This window comes from Adiantum capillus-veneris, chromosome 13 (assembly GCF_014529385.1).
Source record: "Adiantum capillus-veneris isolate H3 chromosome 13, ASM1452938v2, whole genome shotgun sequence".
NCBI classification, from domain to species: Eukaryota; Viridiplantae; Streptophyta; class Polypodiopsida; order Polypodiales; family Pteridaceae; genus Adiantum; species Adiantum capillus-veneris.
In genome coordinates this window covers 7,882,598-7,906,544 of record NC_140943.1, presented here as the reverse complement: position 1 = coordinate 7,906,544, position 23,947 = coordinate 7,882,598, and the positions used below count along the sequence as shown (strand labels likewise).

Genomic DNA, 23,947 nt, shown 5'->3' with positions numbered 1-23,947 from the left:
AAAATTGGATGCTTTGTGTGTGCCCTAAAAGTCTTTCTACATCCCTACATGGGAGGGGGCGAGCCCCAAAGCTAGGGGATGAGAGAGAAAGCCACACACACACACACAGGCTCCCTTTACACAAAGGGAATGAGGGACACATGTCAGCTCCCTAGGCCAGATGCCCACAAGGTGTGCCCAATTCCTATTGGAAGACCCTTGAAGTGAACCAATGAGAATTAGGCTAGAGTAAATCTAGTTTAATTAATTTAAAAACATTTAATAAAAGAAACCAATGAGAATTAAGTCTCCTAGAAGACTATTGGGCAGTCTCCCAAGGGGTCCAATGAGCATTCAGGAGCCCCATGGCTTGCCTGATTCCTATTGGCCAGGAGGCAAAGGGGTCCAATGAGAGTTTAGTTTAATTATTTAATTACCTAAAGCTCTCACAAAAGGGGAAAGGGGGACACATGTCTAAAGGCTATCACTTATGCTGCTTAATTCCTATTGGCTTGACCCGGGGAGGTCCAATGAGGCAAAGGCCAGACTTATTTAGCAGCTAGGGCTCGCCCAAGAGAGAGAGGGGGCTGATTTTTGCTTGGCATTGACACACACACTCTCACACTTGACCATGTGTGAAGGGAAACTACTCTATCTCCTCCCAAGCTTTAATGGAGAGCTCATCACCTACTCCAAGCTTGTGAGATAGAAGCCTACATCAACACTCTCTTGGCATGTGGATGCAAATCCAACCAAGAGCCAAGCTTCAATGCATGCTCATCTTCTCTACCAAGCTAATTACTAAGCTAAGCTATGCTAATATGAGTGATTATGTGAGGAGATGTACTTCTTTCTCGTAAGTTACTTCTTTTTCCTCTCAATCTACTCTCATACCCTGCTAGCTCTCACCATCTTCGAAGGTGTGTGAGGTCTTGGGTCTGAGAACGGGGATAATTCAAGTTGTGTTTGATTAAGTGTTTTGCTTGGTGTATGAAGCTTCCATCTTCATTGCACTAGCTAGTCTTGAAGGAACACAAAGAATTGTATTGTACAATGTCTCTCTTGATGGGAGAAACCATAATACAAAGCCTTTTGGAGGGGGGACCGGCTCCATGCAAATCCGGTCCTCAACTGTTGTCAATAGCTTAATTGCTCTCTCTTTTGAAAGTATTGTCGGTGCTATCTAACTAGGTGTTATGCTTTTTGTTGCTCTCTCCACCCAAGCACTCTTGTAATTCTCATTAGGAATCAACTCTAATGAAATGCCCACTATGTTCATGCTAAATTCCGTTACACATAAGATTTTAGGCCATTAAATGTTACATTGGTATCAGAGCTCAAGGTTTCTCTTTTCTTGCTCAAGAAGGGAGGTCCTCAAGCTAGCTACAAATGGTTGGTATTATTAATTGCCTGTGAGTAAGTAGAATAGGGATTTTTCAGCCTTGCAGTGCGCCTGCCTTTGTGCAGTTAACGGGGCATCACCGTCGAGAGCTATGGTCTTAATAGTGGAGTCCTACGGGGCTTTCCTACGGCTTAACCACTATTGAGCTATTAGAAGCTTGACAGGAGCCGGTGCTGTTTTGGTGACAAAAGACCCTCTCTTCTATTCCTTGCAATTAATGGTATTCGAGCCGCGGGTACAGTAGCTTGAGTGCTTTTTCTAAAGGGGTAAAGAGGAGTAGCAACTAGGGCTTGAAGTGCCAAAGTACACCTAAAAAGTTTACACCTAAAAGTTGTTAGAATGGCTGACAATATTAAAGAGAGTGAAATTAATGTTGATAACTTTGATTTTGCTCATGAGCAAGCTACTAATGATGCTTCAATGCTTGTTAACTATCTTGTTTCTAGACTTCAACAAGCCATGGGCAATCCATCTCTCCAAAGTGAAGTGCAACGGCAGCTTCGTGCTCACGGGATTCTCCAAGCTCATCACCATGACGAGAGAACACCTAGGAAGCCTCCTTGTGAGACTACCAAAAGAGGTCTCTCTCCGATTCGGGAAGAAGAAGAGAATCCATATGAAGGGCTCAAGAACTTACTTCTTGATGATGCATCTCCTTCCCAAAGGAGAACTCAAGAGCCTCCACCGAAGGAACGAGAAAGAAGCGAGTCTCCCGCCACCTCGGCGGAGATGGCTCCACGAAGACGGTGGGCTAAACGCTCTCCATCACCACCAAAGCGGAGAAGACCATCACACTCTTCTCCACGCCATAATTCAAAGAGGGATGATAAAAAGCAAGAGAAGAAAAAGGCGAGAAAGAGGACACCCTCTTCTCCATCTTCTTCATCCTCTTCCTCTTATGAAAGCTATGGTGAAGACGACAAAGATCAAGACAAGAAAAAGGCGAGAAAGAGGTCACCCTCTTCTCCACCTTCTTCAAATTCTTCATCTTCTGAAGAAAGTGATGGTGCAACTTTTGAACCATCAAAAAGAAGAGGCCATAGGAAATCCTATGCCGCATGGAAGAGGTCGTCCAAGCTGAAGAAATTCAAAGAGGGAGGGAAGAGCATCTCTTTCCTTACCTATGATGGCACCTTTGGTGCTACAGACAAAGTTTTGGCCTTTATCCAGCAATTCGATGCGGCGTTTGGAGATGAGGGCTTCACGGAGTCCTCTAAGCTACGCCATGTAGCTATGCACTTTCAAAAGTCCGCCAGACAATGGTGGTCTAGCCTACGAGCCAACGGTGAAGCTCCACGAACATGGAAGGCTTTAAGAGCTTCCATTATGAAGCAGTTTTTGGCCACCGATGCCAAAGACAAAGTACTCACCGAATGGCGAAGCTTAAAGCTCTCTCCCAATGAATCCATCCACAAATATGTAGACAAGTTTTGGGACCTCCAACTCAAAGCCACTGTCTTCAAAAAGTTGGATTTTGGAGAGCAAAAGCAACAATTTTGTGCGGGCTTAACCGAAGAAATGGCGGAGTATGTCAACTCCCAAAGGCCACGTACCATATCGGCGGTAATACACCATACTATGGTGGCCTCGCGAATCAATTTCCAAACGGGGGGTAAAAGAAATAATAAACCCCCGGAAAACAAGGGTTCCAATGAGCCTAAGGGGAAGGACAATGTCCAAAAGTCTCCTAAGGGCAATTCCAACAAAGCTAAAGAGAAGGGAGTTTACAAAGGAAAGAATAAACTCTCTCCTGAAGAGCTTGAACGTTATCGTAAAGATAACCGGTGTTTCAAGTGCGGCGAACAAGGGCATGCGTACCGCGCTTGTCCCCAAAAGAACAACCGCCAAGATCCTCCTAGAGCTTCTTTGGTTGAAATCCAAGAGGAGGAGATTCACCAAACTCACCACAAAGGATCTCCTCTATGCCATGCTTGGGGAAAGGTAAGAGAACATGATGCTTTTATTCTCTTTGACCCTGGTTCTACTCACAATTTTATATCTATGGAGTTAGCCACCAAGCTAGGCATACAATCCTACGAGATGGGAGATATCCTACCCGCAGACAGTGCCTTCAAGGGGCAAGAAGCTTCAGTCACTCCCTTAATCGGGAAATTGAGGCTTCATGTCCAAGGCTATGTGGACAAAGAGGACTTCTTTATCTCTCCTCTCAAGCATGAGGATGTAATCCTAGGGGCACCATGGTTTGACCGCCTGGCTGCCCATGTTAAATTTCCTGAAAGGAGAATCTCCTTTAAGTTCAGGGAAAAGGACATGTATATAGATGCTAGGGAGATGGGTAACACCATTCCCATTGTACATACACCAGCTTTCAACAAGTCAATAAAGAGCTCTATTTCCGTGTACATGATTTTTGTTAAAGATTTTCAAAATGAACCTAATGCTTTAACAAAAGAAAATAAAAGCAACCAAAAGGAATTAGAGTTATCCAATTTTCTCAAGGGGTTTCAAGATGTTTTTATTGACGACATCCCTTGTGAGCTACCTCCTAAACGAGGTAATGACGACCATGCAATTGAACTTCTTCCAGGAAGTTCACCGCCTAACAAACCTCCTTATAGAGTTTCTCAAGCTCAACAAGAGGAGATTATGCGGCAAGTGCATGACTTAGTTGAGAAGGGCATGGTTAGGCCTAGCTCATCTCCATTTTGCTCACCTGTGCTATTAGTGCAAAAGAAAGACGGCACATATCGTATGTGTGTCGACTATAGAGCACTAAATAGGATCACTATCAAGAATAGGTTTCCCGTTCCACGGGTAGAAGACCTATTTGATAAGCTACAAGGATCGACCTACTTCAGTAGGATTGACCTAAAAAGTGGCTATCATCAAATAAGGATAGTTGATCAAGACATTGTAAAGACCGCATTTCGTACTACATTTGGTCTTTACGAATACATTGTCATGCCTTTTGGCTTGACTAATGCACTAGCCACATTCAACCGCTTGATGGAGAAGCTGTTCAGGCCTCATCGAACCTTCACTGGAGTGTTCTTTGATGATATTATCATCTACTCTAATTCATTGGAGGAACACAAGCAACACCTCCAGGTAATATTTCAAGTTTTAAGAGAGAATAAACTTTATGTTAATCGAAAGAAAAGTGAATTTTTCTTGCAAGAGATTCAATATTTAGGTCACATTATCTCTCAAGATGGAATCCAAATGGATCCATCCAAGTTAGAGGTAATAAAAGGATGGCCTAGACCAAGGAATCTTCATGAACTAAGAAGCTTTATAGGTATGTGTGCATACTATAGACGCTTCATAGAAAAGTTCTCACAAATTGCGGGACCATTACATGACCTAACAAAGAAAAATGTTAGGTATACGTGGTCTGCTAAGGAGAACAATGCTTTCGAAAAGCTTAAAGAAAAGCTTATCTCTCAACCTGTGCTTACACTACCGGATCTCTCAAAACCATTTGAGGTCCAATGTGATGCTTGTGGTGATTGCCTTGGGGCTGTTCTGCTCCAAGAAGGGCACGCCATAGGCTATGAGAGTCGAAGGCTCGACCCTGTTGAGCAAGCTCTAGGCATATACGAAAAAGAACTCCTTGCAGTTCTACATGCCTTAGACTCATGGAAGCACTATTTATTGGGGACTCCTTTCATTCTGCGAATGGATCACCAAAGTCTTAAGTACTTCATGACGCAGACCAAGCTTTCCGACAAACAAATGAGGTGGGCAAATTTCCTTTCGCAATTTCATTTTCATATTGCTCACATTGCTGGCAAGCATAATCAAGTAGCCGATGCACTCTCAAGACGACCGAGAGTGAATGCGGTTTCCATAGCAACTCACAATGATCTATCTTCAATGATAGATGAGTATGCTATTGATCCCGATTTTAGAGATGTGATTTCAGCCCTTGCATTAGGGAAGAAAGAAGAACCATTTACTTTACAAGATGGTTATCTTCTCTATGGCAATAGACTATGCGTTACTAACTCACTACGTGAGAAAGTAATGTATGAATCTCATGCTCCCCCATATGCGGGGCATAGAGGGATTCAGTCTACCCTAAAGGGAATTGAAACATATTTCTATTGGCCTACCATGAAAGCGAACATACACGAGTATGTTTCCAAATGTGTGGTATGTCAAAAGACAAAATTTGATAGAGGGAAGCAACTTGGATTGCTTCAACCTTTGCCAATCCCTAATTCACCGTGGGAGAGCATATCCATGGATTTTATCTTTGGATTGCCTAAGTCTATCCATGGGAATACGGGAATATGGACGATAGTAGACAGGTTCAGTAAACAAGCTCATTTTATACCTGTCAAAAAGACTATCAAAGCCCATCAAATGGCAACCCTCTTCATTTCACAAATTTTCAAGTACCATGGCTTGCCAATGTCCATAGTGTCGGATAGAGATCCTAGAATGACCAGTAATTTCTGGAAGGGTCTCTTTGAGAATTTAGGAACAAGGCTAAACTTCTCTTCGGCCTATCATCCACAAACTGATGGCCAAAGTGAAATAGCTAACCTAACCATTCTCGATCTACTAAAAGCCTATGTAACGGAAGTAGATCAAAGATCCCAATGGGAGAAGTACTTACCCTTAGTAGAGTATGCTTACAATAACACTGTACATACTTCCACGGGAAAAGCACCTTTCGAGGTAATTGAGGGAAGATCAAAAAGTCCCTTGCTACTTAAGGTACATGGGAAGATCTTCGTTGCAGATGAGTATAGCCGAGACCTACAAGAATCTTTCCAAAAGATTAAGGATGCTATCTCTATCTCACAGCAAAGGCAAAAGGCTGCTGCTGACAAGCACAGAAGAGCCCAAGCCTTTAAAGAAAACGATTGGGTCTTGTTAAAGTTTCCCAAGGCTCGATTAAGGCACACGACGGGCAAGAATCCTACGGGCCACCAAAAGTACTATGCTAAACTAGCAAAAAGGTACTATGGTCCCTTCCAGATTCTTAGGCCAATCAATGAGATGGCCTATCAACTTAAGTTGCCCAATCATTGGCTCATACACAATGCTTTTCACGTGAGCCTCTTAAAGCCTTACAAAGGAGAGCCACCTCAAGAACCAACTATTGAAGACCCACCGGAGATCGAGGACCACGAGGAGGTGCTGCAGCCCGAGTCCATTCTCCGACATGAAGACAAGGTATTAAGAGGCGGTAAGACTATCAGACGATATCTTATTAAGTTTAAGAATTATCCTTTTGAAGATGCTAGATGGATGCAAGGCATACAATTAAAGGATAACCTAAACCTTGTCAATGCTTACAATGTTTCCCAAGAGTAAGCAAATGTACAAAATGATAAAAATGAACACAATTTTTGTCTTATAAGACTCTCTTTTTCTTTATTTGTGCACAAAAATGAAGTAGTATGCATGCTTAGATCAAGTTTGTGGGGACGACGTCTCCCAAACACCAAAGTAGAGCTTGTCACCCTACTATGGAAGACTGATAGGACTAATGTGCAGACATGCTTGCGGCAGCCTCAGGCTCTCAAGCGCCAAATGGACTAGTCATCCATTATGGAATGATGTCGTAGGGTAACATAGGGATCCTCTACCCGCTAAGAAAAGGACTCATGCATATGCTTTATCTTCTCTACACCATAGTCGAGGACGACTATGATTTCAAGAGAGAGGTAATGTCATAATAATCAATATCTAATTCTCCTAAATGATTTTCTCATATTAAACTGATCATTTAATGTGGGGAAGTGCCAAGGGAGAAAAAGCTAGAATATTGGTTAAGTTAGCAGACCGGCCACAGTAGGGATCCAAAGGAGGGAAAATAGGGATCCAAAGGGGGGGCCATCTACAAAAGAGCCATGTGAAACAATGGGCCAAAAAGACCCTAAGGTTCAGCCCATTAAGACTTCCAAAATGCTAAGGTTCCAAAATTCAAAGGTTGTGTCCAAAGGTCAACCCTAGGGAAAATTGGATGCTTTGTGTGTGCCCTAAAAGTCTTTCTACATCCCTACATGGGAGGGGGCGAGCCCCAAAGCTAGGGGATGAGAGAGAAAGCCACACACACACACACACAGGCTCCCTTTACACAAAGGGAATGAGGGACACATGTCAGCTCCCTAGGCCAGATGCCCACAAGGTGTGCCCAATTCCTATTGGAAGACCCTTGAAGTGGACCAATGAGAATTAAGCTAGAGTAAATCTAGTTTAATTAATTTAAAAACATTTAATAAAAGAAACCAATGAGAATTAAGTCTCCTAGAAGACTATTGGGCAGTCTCCCAAGGGGTCCAATGAGCATTTAGGAGCCCCATGGCTTGCCTGATTCCTATTGGCCAGGAGGCAAAGGGGTCCAATGAGAGTTTAGTTTAATTATTTAATTACCTAAAGCTCTCACAAAAGGGGAAAGGGGGACACATGTCTAAAGGCTATCACTTATGCTGCTTAATTCCTATTGGCTTGACCCGGGGAGGTCCAATGAGGCAAAGGCCAGACTTATTTAGCAGCTAGGGCTCGCCCAAGAGAGAGAGGGGGCTGATTTTTGCTTGGCATTGACACACACACTCTCACACTTGACCATGTGTGAAGGGAAACTACTCTATCTCCTCCCAAGCTTTAATGGAGAGCTCATCACCTACTCCAAGCTTGTGAGATAGAAGCCTACATCAACACTCTCTTGGCATGTGGATGCAAATCCAACCAAGAGCCAAGCTTCAATGCATGCTCATCTTCTCTACCAAGCTAATTACTAAGCTAAGCTATGCTAATATGAGTGATTATGTGAGGAGATGTACTTCTTTCTCGTAAGTTACTTCTTTTTCCTCTCAATCTACTCTCATACCCTGCTAGCTCTCACCATCTTCGAAGGTGTGTGAGGTCTTGGGTCTGAGAACGGGGATAATTCAAGTTGTGTTTGATTAAGTGTTTTGCTTGGTGTATGAAGCTTCCATCTTCATTGCACTAGCTAGTCTTGAAGGAACACAAAGAATTGTATTGTACAATGTCTCTCTTGATGGGAGAAACCATAATACAAAGCCTTTTGGAGGGGGGACCGGCTCCATGCAAATCCGGTCCTCAACTGTTGTCAATAGCTTAATTGCTCTCTCTTTTGAAAGTATTGTCGATGCTATCTAACTAGGTGTTATGCTTTTAGTTGCTCTCTCCACCCAAGCACTCTTGTAATTCTCATTAGGAATCAACTCTAATGAAATGCCCACTATGTTCATGCTAAATTCCGCTACACATAAGATTTTAGGCCATTAAATGTTACAGATGGCGATTTATACAGGAAGTATATGCTTATATGGATGTTATTCTGCTTCAACTTTTGGGCAATTCCTTACTATCCCGTTTGATCCCGGGGGCTACTAAAGTGTAGCTCGCATATTTAAAGGAAATCAATTGTTATTTGTAGCAGATTTCTTGGCACTAAGTTTTGTTTTTTTTATTTAAGCTAAGTGAAAAGTAGAGTTTTGGTCTTGTGGTTAATAAACTTACATCAATAGCTTCCAATTGACTTCTTTGGAGAATTGATGAAGTATCTATACATCTTTTGAGTTGGTTATGCTGCCAGAACTTGGGGTAAAGAACTTGACGGCCATTATGTGTGCAAACAGACTAAGGCATACTTGAGCTTGACAGGGTTCCCTAAATCGATCTTGATGGTCAAGCTGTGTGCATAATTAATTGGAGCATCTGAGTCTGGTCGGGTTCACTGAATAGGTTTTCCATAATTGAGTGCTTTGTAGATACGATAAATACGGTTCAAAGATTGTGATGGACAACTACCTAATGATTAAGCCACACCATTGATGATATGGTTTAAGCCTTATTTTGTTTTGCATGCACTTACCAATTATGTGAGCTTGATGATGGCAAAGATCTTTAAGTGCTTATAGCAGATGCAGATTAAAGATTGATTGGCACAAACCAGAGGCTCTGCAGGTTCAGAGGGGGTGAATGTCGTGCAGCTCCGCTTTTATGATGGGAAAAATATAAAAAAGACGAAGGTTAAGCCTAGATGAATCCTATATGATTATTCAACAGTATTAAGGGCTTGATAACAAGCAAGTTAAATTCTAGTCAGATGCAACTTTAAAGGGCCAAAGTTTTCTTAATGATTCTACAAAATAGTATGGTTGAAGTGATCACAGTTGGAAGTTTATGGACTAGAATTGTATTACTCAAAGTGATGTATAGGCCTGTCTTTACGGATCGTCAATTTGAGCTACGGTAAGGAAGTTATGTCAGTTTGAAGTTTGAGTCGATTGCATGGGCAACTGCTGATGAAGGGTCAAAGTTGATATCATTAGGAAAAATATGAACCCGAAAAGGGCCTCATAAGGCAGCACATCCTCTATGCCCAAGGTGCATACTTTATGAACTTGTATGGTTCATTGGATCTTTGGAGCATGCAAGGTATGGAGAAGTCACACTATCGTGCCAGGGGTGTCTACTTCAAGAATACAAGACAAGGAGGAAATTTAGTGCGCTCATGCTATCTTCAGGAAATGTTCAACTGGTTTTATTGCACCACCTTTGGATGCAAAGTGTTGATTGAATGTGCAAGGTCATCGTGCTTGGCAAAAGAAACCCATCGACTGGCCCATGTTCATCAGAATGCTAGAGATCGTCGGAAGGGCCAGCACAGCATGCAGTGTGGCGAGCATTAAGGACTATATTTAGAAAAGTTTGGGTCAGGCGGTAGTAGTTGTATTTAGAATCTCAAGAAAATGAAAAATCTACTACATTTGGATGCTCTCTTTTTCAGGATCAAGCGTTTGCATTGTTTGGTTGTTTATGCAATTGTAGAAGTGTACATTTTGCTCTATGTGTTTGAATATTTCTCCAATTTCATGTGGTTTTAAAATTCAAAAGATTATTTTCTCGTGCTTTTAGTGGCTCTTTTCCACCATGTGAACCCGCCCTTATATGCCCACCCTATATAAAGAGGTAAAAGCCCCCCATTCTCAAACACATAATACGCCTTCCCTCACCGAAAAACACAAGCTCTATGAAGGCCCCTAAACGCACTTTTATGATGGAAATGACAAAACAAATTGCAAAGTAGAATCCCAAGACCATTGAGGCACGCAGAAAGCAGAAGATGCATACAAATCGACAACTTGAATAGATAGTTGACCCAGATTGAACAGAGATGGACATGTCCGATGAGCGTCCGCCGTGGGAAAGGGAGGACATCCCACTAAACCATAGGGTGGGCGGGAAGACATTTCCAGGCCAAATGGGCCCAATGCCATCTAGCCCAGGTCGCCCCACTATGGTCGGCAAGTCATTGCCTAGAGGTATGGGTGCCATGCCTTCTGATCAACCCAACAATGATGAGCGTAGGAGTGAAAATGAGGATTATGATCAAAATGAAGATGGCCCCCAGCCACCTCCCAAGCACTGTCAAAAGTCAAAATTCTACAAGAAGCCGCAAAGAGCAAAGTCACAAGGAGCTGAGAGGCCCCCACAACACAGACCTTAGAAAACACGAACCCTTGTACTGGATTCAAGTTTTCTTGAGAACTCAATGTATTTTCAATTTGTGACAAATACAATCCATCTCTTTTTGTCTCTCTTTGTTACCTTAATGTCCGATTTTAATGACTATCTGTCTATATTTATTTTGTTAAATGGTTGAAGGTGAGATGCTAATCAGCTGTACAAAAGGCTAATCAACTAATAACCAAAGCTAAATAATTTTTTTGTTTGGCTTGAAACCATTAGGTAAGCTTTTTGCTTCATATTTGCCAAAAACTTGCAAAGCTTGACAAATTTGTGTTGTCCAACAAGACAGCAAGAATTGCCCAGATAGCAATCTTGCAGGGCCAAATCTCGTGCCTTCTAGCCACATTGAAAATTACATGAAATGTCAGTTTCAGAGCACAACTAGTACCAAAAAAGCTATTATATGCAATTTTTTGGACAAATTTTGTTCAATGTACAAAATCAACTTTCGAACAGTTTTCCTTGTCACTGAACATGAACAAAATAGTAAATTGAGCTTTGGAAAGATCATGGAGAAGAGAGATAATTTTTATTCAAAAGCTTGTACATCTGGCTTAATGATCTTTTGATAGAGGCGCTTTGCAACCTCTCTACGACGTTCTATAGCGTTGGGTAGAATGGATGTCAGTACAGAAGCAGCTATAGCTTGGACACTGTCAACCCCCAGGGCTTGACAAAGAGCTATCCATGTCATGACCTTGGATGTCAGTACAGAAGCAGCTATAGCTTGGACACTGTCAACCCCCAGGGCTTGACAAAGAGCTATCCATGTCATGACCTTGCCACAGAAGCCAATGCCAAAAGTGGCAATTGCAAGTGATTTTTTCACAAGAATAATTACATGGGCTGTTTGAGGGATGGTGGCTAAACATAGGAGTTTACTTGCGGACTTAAGCACCCACAAAACAAAATGGCCATTCGGGGAAAAATCCTTGTGTATGATGCACACATGTGCATTGGTAGTTTGACAATGTAGTGTGCTAGGGCAGCTTGAGGCCCAAAGACCGTGCACTCTCCCCCCTTTCCGTCTAGCCCAAAGGTCCATGTCCAAAACATCCTGCAAAATTGTAATAACCAAAAGCAAAGAAGAAAGGTTGAATTATCAACATAGAAGATGCTTAGTATTACCTTTTGTTGCTTATCCTCATTATCCATTCTCGGTGTGGCTTCAAGGTTGATAGAGGATTTGCTCTCATCAACCTTGTGGAGGCTTTGCGAACTAGGCGAATCGGGGCAGATAGGAGTTTTTTTGACAACAAATTTGGCTTGTATGGAAACGAACTCCTCATCCGTGACTTTTCTCTGCTCTGCAGTGAGAATATCCGCTATCACTAGTGCAATTGTGTCAGCAACAGAGTCCCTTAATGGAAGCAGCTTGTCATCTAGAGCTTTTGGTGTAGGATCAAAGGGGAGTCATCTTGATGCATATGAGACTAAGACACGCATCTAGTCAGACATCAAAAGCATTTTCAAGATCATGTAAGAATAAATACTCCTCATTTTCTATAATTATGCTGCTGAGACAACTAATCTACTTCGGGAATTGCAGTAGGGTCACAGCACTCGGGGTCGGGCACCTCGGAGGTGCCAGTAATCTGCTCTCTTACTGCAACTGCTTCTTCCAAGCCATGGGGATATTTGGCAACTTGCAGTCTTTGCTCATTCTGGACATCTATAGGCATGGCCTTGGGATCTTTTTGATCCGCCAGCACCCCACCCATTGCTAAATGCGGGATCTCCATCTCTTCCAAGGAGGGCTTCTCATTTACAAGGAAGAAGAGAGTGGAAATATTGGACAAGAAAGATTACCCACTTTTGCGCTTCTTGAAGGAGTCTGCAACTTCCTTTTGTCACTTGACGGAAGTGGTTCGCCTCTTTTGCAATCGCTACAAAGTGAGGTAGTCTCTTTGAAAATGATGTGTCGCCCTTGTGGATGTAGCGAAGTAGATCACATGGCAACCACATGATGGCATTGTCTTCAAAGTTCACAGCATACTTGAGTATATACACATGCACATACTCTATGATGTTGTGAAAAGTGTCATTGATGGAGTTGCATGGTTTTTTGTAATTCCACTGTGTGGGTAAAGAAGTCATGAAGATCACTACGTCCAACATATTCGATGTCCTCTAAGAAAAGAAGAAACCACGAAAGGGGTGCGTGTGTCTCTTTTGATGTTGCTGTTGCATTGAAGGAGGATGCACTACCATGTGCTGCCATGGCTCTCTCTCTCTCTCTCTCTCTCTCTCTCTCTCTCTCTCTCTCTCTCTCTCTCTCTCTCTCTCTCTCTCTCTCTCTGTGTGTGTGTGTGTGTGTGTATGTGTGTGTGTGTCTTTTTGTCTCTCTCAAGTGTTGATAGAAAAATAAGAAGCCCCCTCCCCTTTATATACAACCCCCCCCCTCCCCCTCCCCGTTGTGGAAAAAGACACCATCCCAAAGCTCTTCGATATACATACAAACACACATGGGTGCGCACACAAACACCCAGACAAAATCTAAAAAACTTAATCAACGAAGGTGATACTAGAATGACAAAAAAGTTTTGAATTTCCATTAAATAGAAGGCTTTACAACGTGGCATTAGAGCCGGTTACATTGATCTGGATCAGATCAACTTAAAGATAGTGCGCCGCCAACCCTCCACTCCTCTTGCACTTTAATGGTTGCTTCCATCCGCCTACAAATGTGAAACAACAAAAATGCTTTTAATAAGACTAACAATTGGCACGTGTAGACAACATGTAAACTAAACTGACCTTTTGCCGATTGAGACGAAAGTAAGCATCTTTGATTTCTTTGTAGCACAAGATAATCAAGTGTTCCTGCATGTTGGTGAGTGTCTAGTGTTCACTGACTTGCACAATCTCAGAAACACCATTTGACAAAGTAACGGGCATGTCAAATGTCACAAAATTAGCAACACTAGATTGTAAGGGTATTCACTTTCCATTCTTACACATTCAACGCTCATAGTGAAAATGTAAGTACAAAGTAGTGTGCACTTTCAAATATCGTATCCCTATACCTGAAGCGCCCACCTTACACTTTTATTTATCTCCTTGGTGCACTCCCTCAACCATTCCCCAATTATCTCCAAATACCAGTTTTAGTTCTTCATACATGATATTCTTGCTACAAAACATAGTATGTGTGACATAGAATGGCAATGTCTTGAACAGGTGTACAGAAACATGCACAGGGTAGCACCAACTAAGCCCTACTGATCTGGAACCCTTCCCAAATTTTAATGAGGATAAAATATCAGAAATCATCTTCTCCTTCACTGAGAAAAATGACCACGCATCGGGTTGTGGCCATTATGGACTCAATAATCAAGGTTTGTTAACAACAATGATCTTACCATATCCATCCTTCGAGGCCGGCACTACATACGTGTGTGAGTAGAAGAAGATTTTGTGTTGCAGAAGAATCAAAGGTGGCGAGTTGGGAAGCATCATAACACCAATGTCCACATGAAGAGCGTTGAAGGTTCCTGTGAGACTCTTGATTGGTTGTTCCTCAACAAGGTTGGATGAGAACATATCTATGACAACACCAAAAACTATTAAATAAAAAAGAAATAACAAACATTTACAATCAACAACCAACAATGTTTTACAACTTACAATGTATTGGGAAATCTCTTGAGCTTCCATTCCTTAAGCGCATGGAACGCCAAGAGTACACGTGTTGAACAATGGCCACTGTGTCATTGACTCTTTGAAACCAAGAAGTCTCCCCTTCCAATGTCTGTCAAGGTTGCCACGGTTTCAAACTCAATGAGGCCCGATAGTTGTAGGTTACATGAATACCCAGGATCCTTTAGAAAACACCTGCAGCACACTGTCGTGTTGTGACACGTACATAGTGGGAACGCATGCTACAAGCTCTATCTTGTAATTTTTTAGATACATAATTATCTTTCCTATAATGTACATATGCATATTTAAGTATACTAATAATCCTTCTATCTCATCCTATTATTTTTCTCAACGGTAACCTATTCTTACTTTACCATCAGAAAATACTATGGGAAAAGCATCAATAGCTCCGCCTCTTTAACTTGGGACAAAAAGCATTGATTCTTTATGTCTACTATCTCATTATCATCTCCCACCCTAGCTAGATCCTATATCTAGGATAAACTCCAATATATATATATTCTATGTATTTTTTATATTTTTCTTATATTTCTTTTTAAATAGCTACTAGGAGGGAATCAAATCCTAGTGGGACACTAGGTGGCATGATTTCAAAGATACACTTATTTTAATGCATTATTGCAAGCATGATTACAAAACTTTGTCAAGGAGCAATGTCATGCTTTCATATGGTATGAGGTGTCCTTTGGAATCAAAGAAAGTCTAAGCTAAGGGGACCACAGGAAGGCTTTTGCTTCCAGAAATGGACCCTATTTTGATGATTTTTTTACACAAGGTTTCAATCCAAATTGGAAAACGATTTGAAAATGAAAATCGTAGCTAATGAGCTGAATTTTCTGCCCATATTTTTACTTTTTTATTTGGAGCCACGATTGAGGAGATATGATCAAAATACAGGACCCCAGTCTGCCCACATCATGCAGGGACAACTCATTTCCAACTTTTCCAATTTCTGTTCACACTGGCTCCTCTCTTCTTGTGTAAACCCTTGGGGGTTACCTTCACCTATAAAAGGGGACCTTTTGTTTCTTGAAAACCACTCAAGCATTCAAGCCATTGATGAGAGGAATTCATGAGGGAGTGAGTAGTAATGCCAAATTGTACTTAGCCATTAACATAAACCTAAGCCTACACTTTCTTCTAGAGGAAGACTAGCCATTCTTGCATGCTATCCATGGAAGATCAACTCTAATCAAATAAGGTCTTGGACTTGGCATATCAATCAAAGTGGAGTTCTTCCCTCTTCTTCTCTCTCCATCAATAATGGTGCCGAAGGGTTTGTCAAGTAAGATGTGTTCTCCATTGATGTTTTTTTGATTTCTTGCTGTTTTCATCTCTAATCCAACATATATATATATATATATATATATATATATGTGTGTGTGTGTATATAATCTGATCTCCTTAACCAAACCTATCCCTCTCATTCTTAGTAATTCATCCTCTCTACAAATTTTAGGTTCTCTTTGCTACAGGTACATCTCTCCCCGCAGTATCCTTATTGCCTACGGGCAAGAATAGGGCTTGGGAGGGAAACTTCTCATCTCTTCACTTCTCTTATATCTACATTTCTCACATACTATCCTAGATGAATAACCCACATGATGATAATTTTTATCGCTTTCACTCTGTACGATCTATTAGAATTAACGTATGGATTAGCCGTAAAATACACTTTCAACAACGTATAGTGTTTCTCTTTGGCCCAAAAAGGCTCAATGAAATACTTCTATCACCGGATCCCATCATACTACCTCTCATAGACTATAACTTTTCTTTTGACGTAAGCGTAGTTATCTTGCTATGAACCAAGAGGATTTGTACACACAATTAATCCCAATCACTAGACAAAATATATATATTATGGTAAGCACAAAACTACAATTCCAAAGAACAATTCGTAGCCTATTTGGTCAGCCAAGATTGAATGCCATTAACTCATCTATTAACCCTTTCATACGACCCATGATACGTTATGACCATAGCCTTGATGTTTTCATCTTTGTGTTATTTGGAAATTCTCTTTTGTGTCCTTTCTTTGTGTGTGTGAGTGCAAGAGAGAAAGAGTGGGTGTTCTTTGATTGCACTTCTTTCCAAACCCTAGTCTTCATGGCATCTATGGTTTAACTCCTTCATATAGTTTTTGTTGAGTTCTCTCACAAACTCTCACAGCCATAAGCCCGGTGCTTTCCTGGAAAGACCGCAATCAGAATCCTTAGTGTTATGCAAGCAACCGCCTCTATCTCATCCTTTGGCTTTCTTGAAGTGGAGGTGGTTTGTCAGAGAGAGAGGCATGTTGTTTCAGGAATGAAATGAGAAGGAATTGTTGAATGGTAAACAAAGGGGAGAAGAAGTATTTCAAATGGATGGTGTGGATGAAAGGGGGATACAGGTCGTGAAACTATGGAAAGCTTCCATTTGTGATGCAGCTATGGAAAGATTGGCGGGAGGGGGAGAAGTGGCTAATGGGGAGCAAAGAGAGAAGAAGTAGTTCAAAGGGATGGTGTGGATGAAAGGGGGAGACAAGTAGTGCAACTATGGAAAGCTTCCTCATGTGTTGCAGCTATTGAAAGCTTGGAGGCAGAAGGAGAAAGAGAAGAGAGAAGAGGTAGAATAGAGAGTATTGCTAAGAAATGCAGATTTTGGTCAAAGAAAATAGTTTTTTGACCATGTATTTGGTTAGGAGAGATTTTGGAGAGTGAAAAGTGAGATTTAGAGATTTTTTTAAAAAAATGAAAATTTTAGGGTTACTTTATGGGTACGCATGAAAATAGAGGGAGCCCCCAAACCCCCCCTCCCTTTTCTCCCTTCTGTCTCTTTCTGGGGGACAAAGCTGTAATGAGGGAAAAAAATAGGCCCCCATGCCCTACTACCCTATCTTTTGAGAGGGTATAGCTTTGGCCACCACCCTCTTCCTATTGCTCCATGCTTAATCACCCCTTAAGCTAAAGGGCCCTTTTGGGGTTCATATTTTTCCTAATGTGAATGCATGGGCCTAAAGTGCTCACTCTGTGGAGCGCGTCGGTCTTTTTTTATTGGAAATCGGAGTTTCGGTTGTCAAGATAGTGCTAGTTTAAATTCCAATATGGTCCAGTTCCTTACCACTCTGGAAGCCTCAATCAAAGTGCCATCTGGGAGTTTTAGGATTTTGATCGGGTTCTGGAATGCGGTGCACTTAATAGGCCAACAAGTGGTCAAGGAGAATCTTACCTAGACTATCATCCCTTGCAATGCATTGATAGATGGGTATGCTGGTGGCGGCACTATCGTGGTTGATATGTAAATAAATGTGGTGCCTTTACGAATGCACTTAAATTTCTTGATAAGACTTCAATTAAAAAGGTTGACTCTCAGAGAGCATTGATTATGGGAAATGCCCAACATGGCAATGGAAGGTGGTCAAACAGTGCCTTGGTTGGGTATGTATGCCATTAAAGGCTTTTAAAGAAACATGATGTGGTTGGCAAGGGTTTGCTCGACATGTAAAACAAATGTGGTTCCCTTTGAGGGCCACCCGTCCAAGAGAAGTTGGCCTCTCATAAGCTCAAACCTAATAACCACCAAGTGGGTTTTTTTATAACGAAGAAAAAAAGAGAGGGTGACGGCGCCGTCGTTGCCCCTCTTCAAAAGAAAGAATTGAGAAGTTTTTGGTCTGCCCAAAGGGCAAAGGCTATAGAGATGCTTTCTCTTTTTGTTGACTAAAATAGATAAAAAGTTGAGTTGTGTTTTCAAGCATTTTTTAATAGTCCAAAAATGTTGATTGGATAAAATAAGATAGTGAGCACTCATTTATTCCATGTACATTGAATGTGGGCTTTTATTAGAAGGAGAGGGTAATTAATACCCCTCTCTCTCTCTCTCTCCCCTTTGTCGGTATGTTTCTCCCTCTCCCTCTCTCTCTCTCTCTCTCTCTCTCTCTCTCTCTCTCTCTCTCTCTCTCTCTCTCTCTCTCTCTCTCTCTCTCGGCAACGTTTCTGCCCTAGCCTTAGCTTCATTTCTTTGTGTCCCCCCTAGGCGAGGGTGTCCCTGTGGGGGGCGTTAACACACAAGACATGCCCCCTTGCCCAGCCTGACTCTGTTGCGCTTCTACTTCGAATCTGCTGCGTTTCTCGCTGCATTTTTTATGCGACCTCTTGTTGCTTGCTCGTCCAACACACCAAGGGCTCTAGTTCAAGAGACTCTCTTTCTCTCCCTCCCCATCTCTCTCAGCTCGTCGAATCTCGCCTACATAGAGCTTGGATTATGGCTCCTATTTAAAAAAATTAAACCCAAGTAATCCCTCAATCTCACACAATTTCAATAGAAATCCCCTTTTTAGCCCGATGTCATCTTTTGGTACCCCTACTACACGCAAGAGCTTTCTTGCGGTGGCAGTGGCACCAAGGAAGGATCCCACCACCGGCCAGGAAGCACGAATCACAGCCCTTGAGGCTCATATTCAAGAGCTCATCAAGAGGAGAATGAGAGGCTCAAAGAACATCTACAGAAGCTTGAAGATGCAAAGGAAGTAGAGAGCCAAGCTCTTCTTGAAAAAACACACGCAATCGAAGCCTCACTCACCGAAACTGTCATGGCAATGCATAAAGAGTCACATGAAGCAACACATAAGAAGATTGACACCAAGATACAGGTGGCCCTACAAGAATTCCGGCTACAAGAATCTCTTGGCCTCAAGGTCAGGATTGGGGGGCTACACTCACCGTGGTGTACCACGGAGGACACCCTTGAGGAAGCAATCACCAAGCTCAATGAAATTCTTCAACCTATCTACATCAAGCCTAAAATTGTTTCTTGGATCAACGATACATGTAGACATGTGCCACCTGAGCATTGCATACTCACTTTCAAGGACAAATATGAGCGTATGAAGCTGCTATGTCAATCTCGACTTCTCAAGGGAAAAAAGCTTTGGATTGCTGAAGAATTGACCATGAATCAACTCAAGAGTAAAGCAAGTGAGCTCAAGAAGATGCATGAAGCACGTAAGCAAGGCAAATGGGCAGTCTACCGAGGGGGAAAAGCGATCACCAGGAGTTTCGAAATCCCAAACCGGCTCTCCCCTCAGTCGACCTCTCTTAGGTTTTTGTTCCCCCCCTTTTTTTTCCCTACTCTACCCTCTTGATGGACCCTCAGTCCCTAACTGATATCTATCATCCCGACTGAGAAGGAATTGTTCTAATGTTGTGCTTTTTGGTCCCATGGGTCATATATGACCTCCGTGGACGATAATTCAATCTCTCTCTCTCTCTCTCTCTCTCTCTCTCTCTCTCTCTCTCTCTCTCTCTCTCTCTCTCTCTCTCTCTCTCTCTCTCTCTCTCTCTCTCTCAAAAGTAGAGGTAGTGCAGATATGGGACGACAATGATAATGGGTTGTAGAGTAGGGCATGGCAATATGATGATTGATGATAGGTTCGCGCAGATGTTGGATATGGCCAAAGTTGATGAGCAAGATTATCACATTTGATCTCTCTTTGCTTCTACAAACAAGGAAACCATAGCTTTTGTTCACTATATGGGTGTGATGTGGCAGCATGCAAGTACAATGCATGCATGAGGATTTTCTCCTTTGGCAAGATGGAAGTAGACTCAACAAAGGACGATGTGTAGGCGACCAGGGTTGCAAAGAGAGAGGGGGGAAGGTAATCTTCTAGATATTCAAATTTTTATAACATTGGGAAGGTATGTGGGGTACGATCAAAGGGTATGCAAGAAAATACCCTATTAAGCTGCAAGGGCATCTTGCGATCAAGCTTCTCTTGTGGTGGGGTGGGAGTGGTGGTCTCTTGAGGTTTTTCATTTTGCAGCTACTAAGTCTGTCAATTTTGTTGTTCTTCTACTGGTTGAAGCATAGTGGCTCTTCATCTTCTATACACGCACACATGCTTCTTCAATTAGAAAGATATTCATCAAGCTTGTTGTAAGCATGGTAGGAGAGGTTCCTACAAGTCTCATAGGTTTAGAGGGGATATGTTGGCAATGGAGAAGCCTGCAATGTGAATGCCTAATCTTAGTATGTCTTTTTTTGTGTTTGAATGCTCGTTGAGGGATCAGACTTGTGATATACGGGCTTTTGTTCAACATTCTTCTACCATCATGTGAAGAACATATGCTTCAAGGTATGCAACTTATTGTGTCTATTAAATAAGTACAAGGTCAAAGTATCTTGCACATTTTGTTTTCATCTAATTCTTGACTCTAGCGTAGGTGGATTTGTAATTTCAAGATTTTTTTTTGGTGGGTTGTCCTGGCTTTGATGTACTTGTTGTTTATGCTTTCATCTTGTGCCGAGGCAAATAGGGGGAGGAGGTCAAGGAAACAAAGTAAGGGCAGTAGCATGCTTGCTAAGTTCTTGTTGGGGCTTTCACAAGGGGATATTGCAACACGCCAAGAGACTTCCTCACAGCCAAATGTGGAAATCAACACTGCACAGTAGTACATGTCACATTGGCTCAAAATAAAGCAGAAGATTGTGAGGCAAGTGACAAGGCTGCGCCATTGCACGTTAGCGACATGCAGTTTCAAAATCCTCAAAGTATTCATCAATGCCTCATGTGACCATATTCCTCTGGTGAAACACCACTAATTGTTGGGATTAAGAAACCTTCATCTAATTTGGAGCATATTTACATGAAAGAATTAGAGGCAAAGGTGAATGAAGACGCAAAAATAAAAGGATTTAAGGAGCATGTGGAACAGTGTCACATAGAAGAGACGATGAGGAAGGTGCTACGGAGGAATATTGCAACATTACCCAAAATTAGCCACTTCCCTCTTATCTTCGAATTCATTGAATCCTAGCTTACTCGCCGCACCAGTTGCAACACTTCACAGAGTTCTGTTTGCCAGCTTCAAGGCAACAACTAGTCTTCTCCGCATGTCTCTATTTGCCAAGTTTGGTGACTCAACACTTCATTTTACTCCTCGATGTTCTCTATTAGAGATTATAACAAATGTGGAGCCAAATTGGGGCTCTTGCTTCCGATTTAACATAGGAATATAAATTGTCTCTTAGTATTGTTATGCATTCTGGTTTATACCAAACCTACGACACATTTGGACATTCTGACTACCAAGTCCCAACTTCTCTGATTTGTCTTGACAAGATGCACATGTTAACTCGGGCAGCTTCCTTGTTGTTCATAGTCTGCACTGATTGTACTGGTGGCATCTTCAATGAGCCCTCTTTGTTGCATTTGGGAGTTCTTTTGTGTTGATAATTATCTTCTTCATTAAGTCAAATTTTTTGCAATCCATTTAATGCTAGCCGATCTCTTATCATGTTGCAAGACACTAGAGTTCAATTGTCAAATTGCAATGAGATCAAATGATGTTATACTGAGTTAGCACTTGTACACCGTTTCATTTTTTCCAGGTGGAAGATCAACACCGGTTAGGCTGATGGTTGGTAGCAACTTATGCAGAAGCAGGTTGTTACGCAAGTGCATGAATGTAGATGATGGGGCCACATCAAGTCATGTGCATAGAGCTCAGAAGAGAGCTAGAATTGAGGACTATATGGACTCATTTCTTTTGACAAAGACGACTCAAAAGGTCAGGCTTTCCCACTCTAAGCAAGTTGATGCAACTTACAATAGCAGTGATTGCTTGTAGGTAAATTTAGATGGGGTTGACGATGGAAGGAATGGCTTTAATTGGCCCTCTGCAGATTTGGGACACAGAATGTCTATCCAATAATCACCATATCTCTGGAGAAGAAGATCGTTGGCCATAGACTTGAAGGCCACAAGTGTGCTGCTGATTTTGAGAATGTCGAGATGATAGTCTCGACATCCTGATTCATCACTAGGAGTGTGGTTTTATTGGCTCTAGACCCTCACACTTGCCTCAACCTCCCACACAATATATTGCTCTGTGCAATCCTCTCGTGAACGCCTTGCTGCACACTCGCATGTGCATACCAGCCTCCAGTTGGCGGTGTTTTTGATGTGGGGGCACATGTTCCCTTGGGCAAGGCAATGTTTGAGGGCGTCACCGGCTGCTACAACTTGCTTCTAGCCTAGGGGGCTTATAACTCCTATCCATGTCACCCACAGCTTCGACCACATCTCACCATCATCAGATGGACCGCAAACTCCTTGTTATTTAGAGGAGGCTGGGAACATGTTTATGTGAACCATGGTGATTGATCCCGACTTAAGTTTCTTATCCTGGGCTCCATCATATGACCCATGCAGTTGGCAGGACTTCACTTTCATGTTTGAGCTCCATTTGATCATCGCATGCCATTGAAGGTCTAATCAGAGTACTGTTGTCTGCATAATGAAGTAGCTCTCCCCTAATTCGAATTGTATGTGGAGATGATGGATGGATCTTAATCGTTCGATTATGTTTGGGGAAAGTGATCGAATCGTCCGTAGGAGAAGAATGGTATGAGTTCTAATAACATTGTGTACTCCAAGCGAGAGATCTATAGCAACACGTGAGAAAACTGCAAATAACTTAATTGAACTTGAATAGAGAGCGAGAGAGAAGAGGAGAGTCGACACCAAGCAGCGGAGTTTCGCTTCTAGATGCACTTGCTCCAAAGAGTGGCGCCCCTTTCGGTATTTCTTTCTTTTTTATGCGTCACAAGGTACAATGTACAAGAGTCCTCTCTCTACATTGCTCCCAAGTCAATCTGCCAAAAGAGAGGCTTTAGCTCTCCCCTAATTCGAACTAGAACAACGGCGCCGCCTTCGGTGGCGACACCCCTTCGACGATGCTATGTGAATGAGGGCATACACATTTGCATGAGTCTATGTACAAATTTAATAGCACCATGGCTGACTCAGTCAATGCTACCAAACTCCATGTCATTAGCACCACCTTGTCCGCCTGAGACAACAGTACTATAGGGCATAGTAGATGTGCGTCCTAGCTTCCAAACCTAAACTTGGGTGGCTTTCCCAACGTGGACACCGACCTGTATTCGCCTTGCCTTGCTAGAGAGAGAGAGAGAGAGAGAGAGAGAGAGAGAGAGAGAGAGAGAGAGAGAGGGGGGGGGGGGGGGGGGGGAACTTCGAAAGCCCTCAACCATTGCATATGGGGAGATGAAAAGAAACGGGCCTTTTCTTGAATACCAACACCTAAGAGGTTGTGAGAGGTAATTGAGAGCAATGCAGAGTGCACAATACGCACAACTGTTGGGATAGTGTACGTTGAAAAAATAGTTGAGGTCGCATTTGTTGACGCGTGCCTCCTTCATTCCTTTTGTGGTAGCAACACCTATCCCTTCTCTCTCTCTCTCTCTCTCTCTCTCTCTCTCTCTCTCTCTCTCTCTCTCTCTCTCTCTCTCGTCGAGCAACCAAAGTTCAGAGGTTGGGTTTTCTTCCCTTATCCCTGTCTGCATCGGGTGTGACTCGGCCCTTATTTTGAGCTTTGGGGTTCACATCAGTGCACTCTCTCTCTCTCTCTCTCTCTCTCT

General features: G+C 42.3%; 1 pseudogene; it reads left to right on the top strand.

Annotated features, from left to right (window-relative positions):
• Window positions 1-20,776: 20,776 nt before the first annotated feature.
• On the top strand, window positions 20,777-22,218 carry LOC147443572 (uncharacterized; annotated as a pseudogene).
• Window positions 22,219-23,947: the final 1,729 nt, after the last annotated feature.